The sequence below is a fragment of the Stegastes partitus genome, unplaced genomic scaffold (genome assembly GCF_000690725.1).
Source record: "Stegastes partitus isolate 25-593 unplaced genomic scaffold, Stegastes_partitus-1.0.2 Scaffold221, whole genome shotgun sequence".
In the NCBI taxonomy this organism is placed as follows: Eukaryota; Metazoa; Chordata; class Actinopteri; family Pomacentridae; genus Stegastes; species Stegastes partitus.
The window spans coordinates 480,526-491,772 of NW_007577952.1; the positions used below are offsets into that span (position 1 = coordinate 480,526).

General features: G+C 42.0%; 1 protein-coding gene across 1 annotated transcript in view; it reads left to right on the top strand.

Annotated features, from left to right (window-relative positions):
* Nucleotides 1-8,290: 8,290 nt before the first annotated feature.
* Nucleotides 8,291-11,247, top strand: part of puraa (purine-rich element binding protein Aa) — a 9,307-nt gene continuing 6,350 nt past the window's right edge. Inside the window, exon 1 of the mRNA XM_008281076.1 lies at nt 8,291-8,437. The gene's annotated coding sequence lies outside the window, so the exon portion shown is untranslated. The remainder of the gene's footprint in view (nt 8,438-11,247) is intronic.

The window sequence follows — 11,247 nt, forward strand, 5'->3', positions numbered from 1 at the left end:
AAACAACAACAACAATCTTCGGTCTAGTGACCTACCACAAGGAAAACTTCAAGTTTTGCAGAGAACTTGCTTTGTGCAGTCGTGCTGCTATTTTTTTCCAGTGTATTAGTCATTTTAGTGACATTGTTCGTCACACTGTGTGCAAAGTTTTCACCAAAACCATTCTACCCGTCACGATTTTGATGCTGCTGCATCCTGAACAGAATAACGAAGAGGTGCAGCCAAACCATTGTGAACTGCAGAATAATGTGACCACCAGTGTGTTGCATTTTAAAAGCTTGTCATACTAGCCATTGTTTAAAATCTTTATCTTAAATGTAACCATCATCTAAACTGTCAAATAAATGTAATGAAGTAGAAAGTACAATATTTCACTCTAAGTAAATGTATTTAGTTACTTTGCACCGCTGCTAACCACAACGCAGCCGTATAATATCTGTACTTGTTTATCTATCATCTTACATACAAAGGATTGAGGAAAATCACACTCTAGATATATTACATGCTATAATACTGCACTGTAACAAATTATTATGACATATATTTGTACAACACCAAAATTGATTTGAAATAAAATAGAATACAAAACAATTTTACCCTATGTGACATTTTTAGATCATGTTTATTAAGTGTAGATTGGTGTCATTTGAAAGGATCGCTGATTGTAAACCACTTCAAAATAAATGCTAAGGTGAACAAAGTTGGAGCAGAACAGGAATTTAAAATCCTCACTTCTGTATTAGTCATCTAACCTCAACAAGCAAGTATCATTCTTAAGTGCATCTCACTGTTTACAGAACAAATGAATCAAGTGACACTGCAGTGAACTAGACAAAGCACTGGCTTACGTAGCTCTACTAATAGACAAACTTGTGACACAAACGTCTCCAGAAAGAAGGAATTCATTCTGCAATAAATCTTAACCGTTATCTGTGTTGTCCAACATGAATATAACTGATTATTTGCATCTTTGTTGTGAGTTCAACACACTTAAGGCTGTGAAATGGTAGAGGCGGCACTTTTTTTCCCCTCAGTCATGGGTGTACACACTTGGCATCACAACACTGGGCAGCAAAAATTACAAACACCGTCTGATAAAATACCCAGATTTTTTATATTTTTGAAGAGGTATTAAAAGGCCAGTGACTAAGAGGCTCCAAACACAACACTCACTCTCCTCCACTTTGCCAGAGCTGTGCTCTGCAAACAGGTATCATCCATGACTCAAATCAGTAAACCTCAACTCCACTATGACAACTAGCCTGTCACCGCTGAATTGTGATTTTTTTTTATTTTATTATTTTTTTATTATTTTGCAGACACAAAAGATAGCGACCCAATATGCTCGCGCTGTCATAATAATAGCTTGTAAAATTCTGTCTTTGGAAACGTGGAGTACAAGTCTGAGTGATTGTGAGAAAGTGCCTAATGGACAGGAAAATGAGCGACCAATTACTGAAAATGGCCATGCCCTTTTTTCACACATCTTATAAATATACATCAAGCTATCTTGTCAGTGTAGAGTAGCCAAGCGGAGATTCAGCAGGGCACAAAGTCCAACATGAATGATGCGGTGAACATAGAAGAAAACAATCCCCTAAAACATACAGTGTAACCTCAGTTGAAACAAATCCTTCCAGCTAGAGATACTACAGTCCTGACCGCACAAAACGCCTCAATCATTCTTATCTAAACGAACACACATCCTGTAAACGACAGTCATTTTGGTGATGAAATATAGTATGGGAGCATCTTTTTCTTTCACAACTGTTTGCTAAATGACCACTGAATGTGCTATTAGAGTATAACGACTAACCTGCGCATGCATGTTGATTAATACTGCTGCCAGAAAAACGTGAGGGGTGGCAGCCATCAGCCGCTGTCATTCATGTTCTATGTCTAGCTCTTCTGAGGAACTCTTCCAATTCACAGAAAGATGCATAGCTCGGGGCGAAATTCTGCCTGTCTACCACCTCAATGCAGCAGCTGCGACCTGCATACAGTGGGACTTCACAGTGACAGATCAGTGACAGAGTGTGCGTTCACGACAACATTGTTACATTGATTTACTTGGGGAAAATAAACGGGCCAAATGAGCAATAAAGAAACGCTCGCACAAGTGCAAATGCTTTGCGCGTTTGTTAATTATGAGCGCGAAGGTGGTTCGAGGATAATGTGCCGCTCCTCAACTCAGAAGACCTTTTGATGTGTGTAAGTGTTGCACTGATTTGCGCTGTCTTTCACTGATACAACGCTCCCACCAGTCTGAATACACCCACACACGTGCACACACAAAAACGCAATTATGTAGGTCTCCTCCATGGAGTCTATGGAAAGACAAAAAAGCTAGAGGCCTCACCGCATTTGTTTCATTACACAGGCTTTTGATTTAGGCTGAGCCATGAGGGACAAAAACACTATTATTATGCTAAATAATAATAGCTAAAAGGCAGATGTGACATATTTGAAATTACAGTTCAAAGTACAGCAATGTCAGACTGTATTCCAAATGAAGCGTATCCACTTTTGTTAAGGTAGATATCGCTGTCGTCTCATGTCAAACGCGCTTAGTTAGTTTTTAAAGAAAGCAACACATGTGTATGGAACACACAATCAACAAAGTTTGCTAACAGAGGATAATCATGACGTGCTATTTTGACAGGCTTCGCTTCGTCTGCCGCAGAAAAAGACTCATTGTCGGAATGGAAATGAAAACACGTGCTCGGAGGCCTCCTTGTTCGACGCTTCCATGCATACTCAACAAGCTAAAAAGAGGAGTCGATGCAACATGTGCACCGAGGAACAGGTCACAGGGTGTTATTATGTCACTTCAGTTATACTAAATACGGTTTTGCCTTTTTCTCGCTAACAAATGCACCAAATGCAGACTTCCTCTTACAGGTGACAGTGTTTCATCATCATCAGTGACTTGCCACAGAGCAGCACTCGACTGCATTAAAGCTGAGATACATTACCTGACTCAGATGTTTACAGCCTGTGCTACTTCTTTACAGTAACTTCACAGACAATGTTACAGTTGCACTGGGATGCAATATGATCTACTTAAGCCAGTATGTGGCCCAGATTGAACGGCTTAAAATAAACTTGTGGTTGCATACGTTTGCTGTAATCCTACATCAGAAGAATGGTATCTGCTGTTGTTTTATTTACTGCACTGGCAGAAGCTCCCAGCTCACCGAGTCCTGAGGAAGTGGTGCAGGTGGTGAGCGCTGTGGGTAGCCTGAGTTTCAAGCGGCCCTTAGGAAGCATCACTTTGAGAGTTGTATGGTTTGCATGTTCAGTCCCCCGATTCACACGCTTGGGAGCTTGTGTACCGCTGCACGAGAGAGATTCAAGGCGAGTGTGGGATGTTTGCTGAGTGGGCCTGGAATCAATGTTTGGGCCTAGACGGGAAGGTTCAAGGCAAAACAATATATAGGCACATGATATAAATGTACTGGCACAGTGGTAAGGAACTTAATATGAGTAAAATAAACAGTAAACAGGACTTTGTTTACATTTTATTCCCTGATGAAGGAAGAGGATAGAACTCAAAGCAACTAGAGGACATTGCTACTGTTTGTTATGTTGAAAATAATATGATTGGAGGGCAGAAGGGGTCAGAGAAGAGATGTGATGAGATCAGATACACTGAGTATGAAGCCCCTCATCTACAGTGGCCCACATCAGCTACTTTTCTGGGTACTTTGAACGAAAGAAAGACGTGCAGGCATCAGGTGTAGGAACTTGTAGTGACAAAATCACCGGCCATGCCACTCTGATCACATCACTGACAAGCTTTGCTAAGTGCTAGAAAAATTGACAGTGGGATGTTTTGGGCTGTTCAAGGAACCCAAGAGGTAATAAGGTCCATTTTGTGTTACCCCTCTAATGTGATGATGAGTTTAAAAGCCAGAGTGAGGGTGGTAAAATCAAGAGGAGAGGGGAGAATTTATGTCTCATGAGTACAGGCTAAGAGGATTTAAGCAGGAGGCAGTGCAGGGCACACATCGTGTTCTAGGCCACAACACTTGAGTGGAAGTGCAAATGTGTGTACTGTACAGTGGAGACTTTTGTGTGACATACGCTCTAATTGGCTCCAAACATTCACAGTGTGGGAGACGAGCTGCCTCACATTTCCAAGTGTGTGTTGCCTGCTGACCAGCATGGGACATTAGTTGTAGACACAAGTAAAGGAGTGGCTCAGTGACAAGCAGGGAGAGGTGTTTTACGATACAGTTACAGACGCTTACTTAATAATGAAAGTAGCAGAGTCTGGTTTGGGAGGGGAGGAATAACCCTCTCTGTGGCATTGTTGCTGAATTCTACCACTAAACAATGCACACATGCACAGTAATGAATGTATTGGTGTGCAGCGTGCTGCATCAACACTGGTGCACACTGTGCTGCATTGTTCTTAATCAATAACTTCCACAGCCTAAACAAAATAATCAGCCTTAGGATTTCATTTGTGAAATCCTTCAGTAAGCCATGTGAGGACAGAGAGGGGGAGAGAGAAAGAGGCAATTATGCATTAAAGGGTTATAAATACACCTTAGCATCATCAGTGATGAATAACATCCTGAGAAATAAACACAAAACGCCTCATAAGACATAAAAGGTGTCTGATATGCTTCTAAAATTACTCCCTAAGGGCGACATCTACTGATCAAAGTCCATTCCTGAACCACTTGTGCATGAATACATGTGTATTTTCATAGAAAACACTAAAGTGGAGGCTGGCAAAGTTGCTAATGTGCTCATTTCAGCAACATGAATTCCGGGTTGCAACACACAACCAGCAGCCCTCTGCATGTGAAGATGCAAGAGTGCACACACAGGTCTTAGACTTCCATACGCTATGCCAAGGTATGGGGGGTATTAAAGCATTAAAGCAGGACGTGAGCCTAAATATAGCCCAGGAAGCAATTTGCTTAGAGCAGCGTGATTTTCCACACGTGATGCCGGTGATACAGGCCGCTGTCCCTGGTCCTGAAATAACACCCGGTCCGTTAAATGTACGTGTTGGACAACAGGAGCCACAACTGTTCTGCCAAAAGGCACACACACACAGAAATCACTATATGGATCTTGTGGAGTGAAAGATGCATTAGAAGGCGGTTGAGGCCGTTTAAAGAATATTGCAGGCTTGCAGGATGCAGATAGTTCGATACATACAAACTGCAATTCCTCACAAGCAACAGTGCGAGGCGCATGTCTAATGCAGCTCGGGGAGAGAGAATGGGAGAGAGAAAGAGAGAAAGAGAGTTTGATTGATCATGTGGGCTATGGGAGCCTGCGAGAGTTGTCGAAAATTGCTGCATAGACGCCCCTTAGGCACCTATCTGGTACCCAATGACTCCGAGCCATGCCGTGGCCACAGTAACCCACAATTCACCAGAACGCCCGTTTACCAAAAAAAGCGCCCTCGAGCCAGAAAGGCTTGTTAACACACCGTTCATTCTTCCGGGTTTGGACTTCACCGGTAATCCACAATAGGCTACATTAAACTTACCGCAGTCCTCACACAAGATCTTCCCAACATCCTTTTTAAGGTTCTTTCCACTCGTGTCAAGGGGCGCAAACGATGCCTTGAAAACCAAGGGCTCGTCAGTGGGGTCCATGAAAAAAATGTACTTGTGGTTCTTCTTCACTTTGGTGCACGGAGCCTCGGATCCGAATTCCCCCACGGTGACGAGCTGTTCTCGCTCCAGACCCCCGCTGTTGAGGGGCCAAACATCCAGCACTTTGACATTCACACGGTACGGCTCCGCAGAGACGTTCACAGGCGTAGACTGCACCTTGCCCTCGATCACCACGGCGGATTTGTAAGCCTGGTCCTGCAGGGAATTCAAACTCGGGGAGTAGCAGGCGAATGAGACCCCGATGACCAGCATGGATAAATGTACTGAATCAAGCCTCATGCCGCCTGCTTTGGCTCGGTGGTCGCTGGTCGCGTTGCGGCAGGGCTCTCTCGGCTGCGGGGCGATGGCGATGGAGCTGGGTTGAATGAAGAGACAGCAAGTAGGCTCCAGTAGCACGGCAGCGCGGCAGACCTTGCATAAGTGTCCATGCCATCGGGATCCGCTGCTTTTTCGAGTGATTTTCAGCGGGTAAACAGCAGCTTTGAGGGGGGAAACCGCGGGATGACGCTGGCTTTCAAATCCAGTCACTGCCTCCTGCTAATAATAAGGCATCGTAGATAGGCTTATAAGCAAAAGGAAATTGGTGGATTTCTCCCCCCATCCACAAAAGATGCCCCCTCTATGCTTCCATAGTAGCCTTAACTGCAAGACGACGCCACTCTTATCTTTGCCCAAAAATTGCAGTGGTGGGGTACCGCTATGATGCTTTTCTGTATCATCTGCAGCGGAGAGGAAAAAAAGACGCAAAATGCTGCAGTGAAGCACAAGTTTGGTAGTCCGGTCGCAAAAAAAGAAAAAAAAAAAAAAAGAAAAAAGACCTTTAAAAAAAAAATAAAAAGAAGAAGAAGCCACGTTTGATTCCAAAAAAATAAAAAACAATTATTTCTGCTTTGGCAGCCACCAGCGCTTAATACGCCGCCTTCCACCGCGGCTCTCTCTCCGCCTCCCCTACGAGCCACAGACGGAGAGAAAATAATTCCGATCGCCAAGGGGCTCCGTCAACAAAAAAAAAAAAAAAAAAAAAAACGCAGGATCGGAGCACTCAGACAACCGATGGACCAAAAGGGTCGATCTCCTTACTCCCCCCAAAAAACCCCGGTTTACTGTACGTCAATCACTCCATGGTGTTTTATCGGCCGTGATCTCGTTTTAGAATGAAACAAACGGAATCCTGTATCCATGACTTGTCCCTCCTCAAAATCGCATCTTACTGTAGCCAAGGCATACTCCAAAGGAAGAAAAAAAAGGAAAAAAGAAAAAAAAAAAAAGGAAAAGAAAAAAAAAAGAAAAAGAAAAATGAAACAGGTTCACAGTGAAAAATGCAGCCGCATACAGTCCGGTGTGCCCGGAGAAATCATATGGCTGCGATGACTAAGGCTGCGAAAGCATTTCAGAGTCTTCAAGAGACTGTTTTGAATGAGTTTTGCGTCTCATCCCATTAAGTCATGCCCTGCATTCAGGTCACATTCGCTGCTCTGCCTCTAAAAAAAACTGATGTTGAAGCACCGCATTAAATCTATACAGCTGAAACAGCTGCAACATGGGGGTCCGAAGCAGAGGGAAGAGATGTCTGAAGCACTTTGGAGGGAGAAAGTGTGCGTTTTTGTGGCTTTACAATCACTATTCAATATGTGCACATGGAAACTAGGGCTATACATTCTGGGCAAGATCTAACAAAGAAACACCAATAAACACAGGAACACAGTTTTGATTATCAGCTGTTGCAGTGTAACCCAAGTTATAACTGTAACGGTTTGGTTTAGCCTAAATGCCAACTAGAATGCGGATACAGGATGTTGAAGTGACAGAATTCACAAAGAGCGACATCTGCTGACCACAGTGCATCATGAACAGTTTGACACAGCTACTTCATGTAAATGCTGCTGTTAATCAAACGGGAACGCTTGGAGACGCAGGGTGCCAAATCTGATTCACGATCAGTAAATTACGCACCATACAGTCTGAAATAAATCAGCTGTCAGTGGCCTAGTTTAGAGCAATACATGTTTAGATTAAAGTGCACTAAAATAGAAATCCAAAGAGTCTCCAAAGTAATCATTTCTAATTGTAGAGCCATAAAATACGCATGAACTTAAACATTTACTTCTGGAGTTGTGTGCGCCCTGCAGATGTGGTCCAGACCTGGCTGCTGTCCGTGGTGCTGAAACTGGACAAAATCTATAAATTAAATCTATATAGTATTAATATCAAACACAGGTATATTATTTACTATTGCTGTGTGAACTATAGCCCTCCTGTATAGAATTTGCCAAGAAAGTGCCAATGTGCATTTTAAAAAACCCTCCTAACAGCAGCTCATGATAGAAGCACATGATGAACACATGGGCGCAACAATGATCCCCTTAAAAATGGGAAAGATCACAGTGTCGACCCCAAATTTGTGCTCGGATCACCTACTTCCCCACTCACTGCCCTACTGATGTAGTTCCCCAAACAAACACTGCCCTACCTGTTAACCATGAGGAGCAGGAAGCTGCAATTCCTCGGTAACGCCGACCGGAGGCGCGCGTTCACCGAGTTCCCCCACATTGCGTGTTGACATCAGAGGTGAAAACGTGCGGCGTTGAACTTGTGCGTGTGTCGCTCTCCGTGCCACGACTCGCCGTTTCTTGTCCATCTTGTGAAGCCAGCAGAGAAGCAGTCCGCTGCGCCGTCACCAAAGGGGGGCCCTCCGAGCGCATTCACATGAGTGTTTCGCCTCGTCTCGTCTCCTGCTTCACGCCGGTGAAGCTCTAAAGGCGCTCCGGCTGCAAAGACAGAGCCGGGTGAAGGTAGGTTTTATGTGGGGAAGCTCGCTCGGTGGAATGACGCTTTATTTACATGTCATCCGGATCGTCGCCGTCCCTGTAAGTTTCCTAACGTATGCAGCCAAGCATATGACATTGCTTCGCAGAGTTTTGCAGAAGCATGGCATGCAAACATATACGCGGCCGTGCGTCTGAGCTTGACAAATTAATGGAGCTGCGTTTGGAGCGACGCCACTGCGTTCCTGTGTTGGGATGTAGGGCAAAAACTTTGTGAGGCTGCCTTTTTTTTTTTTTTTTTTTTACAAACTGCGACAACACCTTTTGAGGCTGAAATCTGCGTTGGACGTGGCCTCTGGATACGAACAGAACTGCACTTGCTGATTCATATTAATGGTCAAAATATTGGTCGTAAAAAAAATAGGCCAAGTGAGGACTGATGATAGATTCATTAAACTGAGGGTTGTTTTGCAGTCTGTCGGATCAAACAGGGTTTATATAGACTGTTAGGTAAGTAAATTTCACGAAAAAATAAAAATAAAAAATGCCCCATGGTAAGCTTTTGGAGTAAATGAGTCGAATGGCATTCTAAAGTCGGATGTTTATGGGAAATTTAGGCCCAGAAAGGAAAGTGAATTGTGTATCGGACACATGCTTATCCATAATCCTCGTGGGTTTCAATACATTAAGACCTATAGGAGTGACTCACCTATATCATCATTATCTACCTGGAGGAGGAGAAGAGAAAAAAGAGTGACACGAGAAGGTCAGCTGCAGCTCTGCTTTACCCACAGCAATAAATGCATAGAAAACTTGGACTCAAATGCGTTTAATGAGACTGAAAATGAAATAATCTAACTGTAAGTGAAGTCTACATGTTAAAGTGAGGATCAGGCTACCAAACGGCTGTCAGACATTTCTGTATAAAAAAAAAACCCTCAAAGGCCTGCATCATCCTGAACGTTACAATGATACAAGCAGCATAAATTGGCCTTTATATTATTATTGTTTTATTTTATTTATTCATTTTTGCTTAAATAAATGTTAGTTTGTCATATTAAGATGGATTTTGTGCAGCAAAATGGGAAGCTGCCGTGGAGCTGATCAGGTTTCCCAACTTTGAGACAAGAAGAATAAGACATATTTAAATGCTTTTATTTCACAAATCTTAACATAATCGAAACGTGGACTTGGAGAGCACAAGTCTCCGCTAAGCCCAAGCCTATATTTTGCGATTTTAAATTAAGTGAACCGGATCCGCACCAAATTTGAATGGGTTCCTCCTCTGCGCATGCTCCATCTCTTTATCAAGTTTCATGAAATTCGGCTCGGTCGTTTTTGCGTAATTCTGCTGACAGACAAATGAGTAAAAGGCATTTAAAACATGCGTCCTCTCAGTTGGAGGTTCAGTTAAAATGTTTAAAAGAGAGATAAAAAGAAAACCAGCCAAATGATCAGAACTTCTTTAGGCCGCCTTGCTCGTCTCGCTTCACATAAAGTTAGACAGCAGCTCAGAGTTTTACTAAATAATAATTAAACAGATCTATCTGAAGGCTTTGGCTTCAACTTTATTTTGTGCTCCTAATTTTCAATAAATAAAATAAAACTTGTCTCTGAGCATGTTTAGGTTGCCACAGTATTGTATGTCTTGGATTGGTTCTTTATCAATTCATTTAATCAGTTCTATCTTAATAAGATCTGTTTTTTTGTTTCTTATTTCTTTAGCCTCATAATTACAAACACAAAATGAAATTTTATTTAGTATTTTTAAGTCTTTTTTTGCAAGTGCAAATCAACTTTTGAGATTTAAAACGTTAAAAATGCTAATAATGTCTTAAAAATTCACCGTGTGACAAAAATCAACAATTATAAATACATATAAATAGCAACAATAATAAAAAAAAAACAACAAATGTTAGCAGATTTGAAGAGTTTTAGTTTTTCAGTTGGATTAGTTTGCGCGCCTGAACTCAGGCCTTCAAACCGCCTTTTGGAAACTTACTGTGAGAACATTTCCTTGATGAAAGAAAACATAGTCTCATATATTATTTACAATTCTCGCAATACTATAGATTTCTTCTTCTTTTTTATGAAGAAAAATAGAATAAAATAAATGCACATTGAAATAATGCGCAATATGAACGAAAAACCAGAGAAAATATCAGATACACATAATTGGCTCATCTGTCATGAGTAGATTAATCGACGTGTTTTAAACGACATAAACGCGCCAGGATCAATGCTTATAGCCTTTTAAGAGGAACATTTGTGAAGTGCATAACGAATATTGAGTAAAAGCCTAAACAGAGCTCAGTAGTTGGACGCACAGTCACATTTACGCACAGAAATATTCTTCGACGTGTATCGACCTTAAAGGAGTGAAATGAAAATGAAGCATCTGAGCCTGCAGGATAATCATATTGGTGCGGCCTGATGCATAGCTGTCTAACAACGCTGGGAAACATTTTCTTCTTTTTCCAATCCTCTAATGGGATATTTTCATTCAACTTCATTGGCTGTGAAAAATAGTCACACATTTTACATTGCTATAGTTCAATGACTCACATTAAACTACGGCGCAATATTTAAAATGGAGCAATATCCTTATTTAACCTTTTCTTATGGGTTCCCAGCAATGACAAAGTTGTTTGAGGAAAATAATCAGATTCTCAGACATTGCAGAGACGAGTTTGGGCTGCATTAAAGAAATATATTCAGAGTAAAGATCCTTCAAACTAAAACATTTGTCTCCAGATGGACCAGAAGAGAAATAAATTATGAGGAGAAAGTATTGCGTGCATGGGAAGACTTACAGGATACACTAGCAAGTAAGCAAT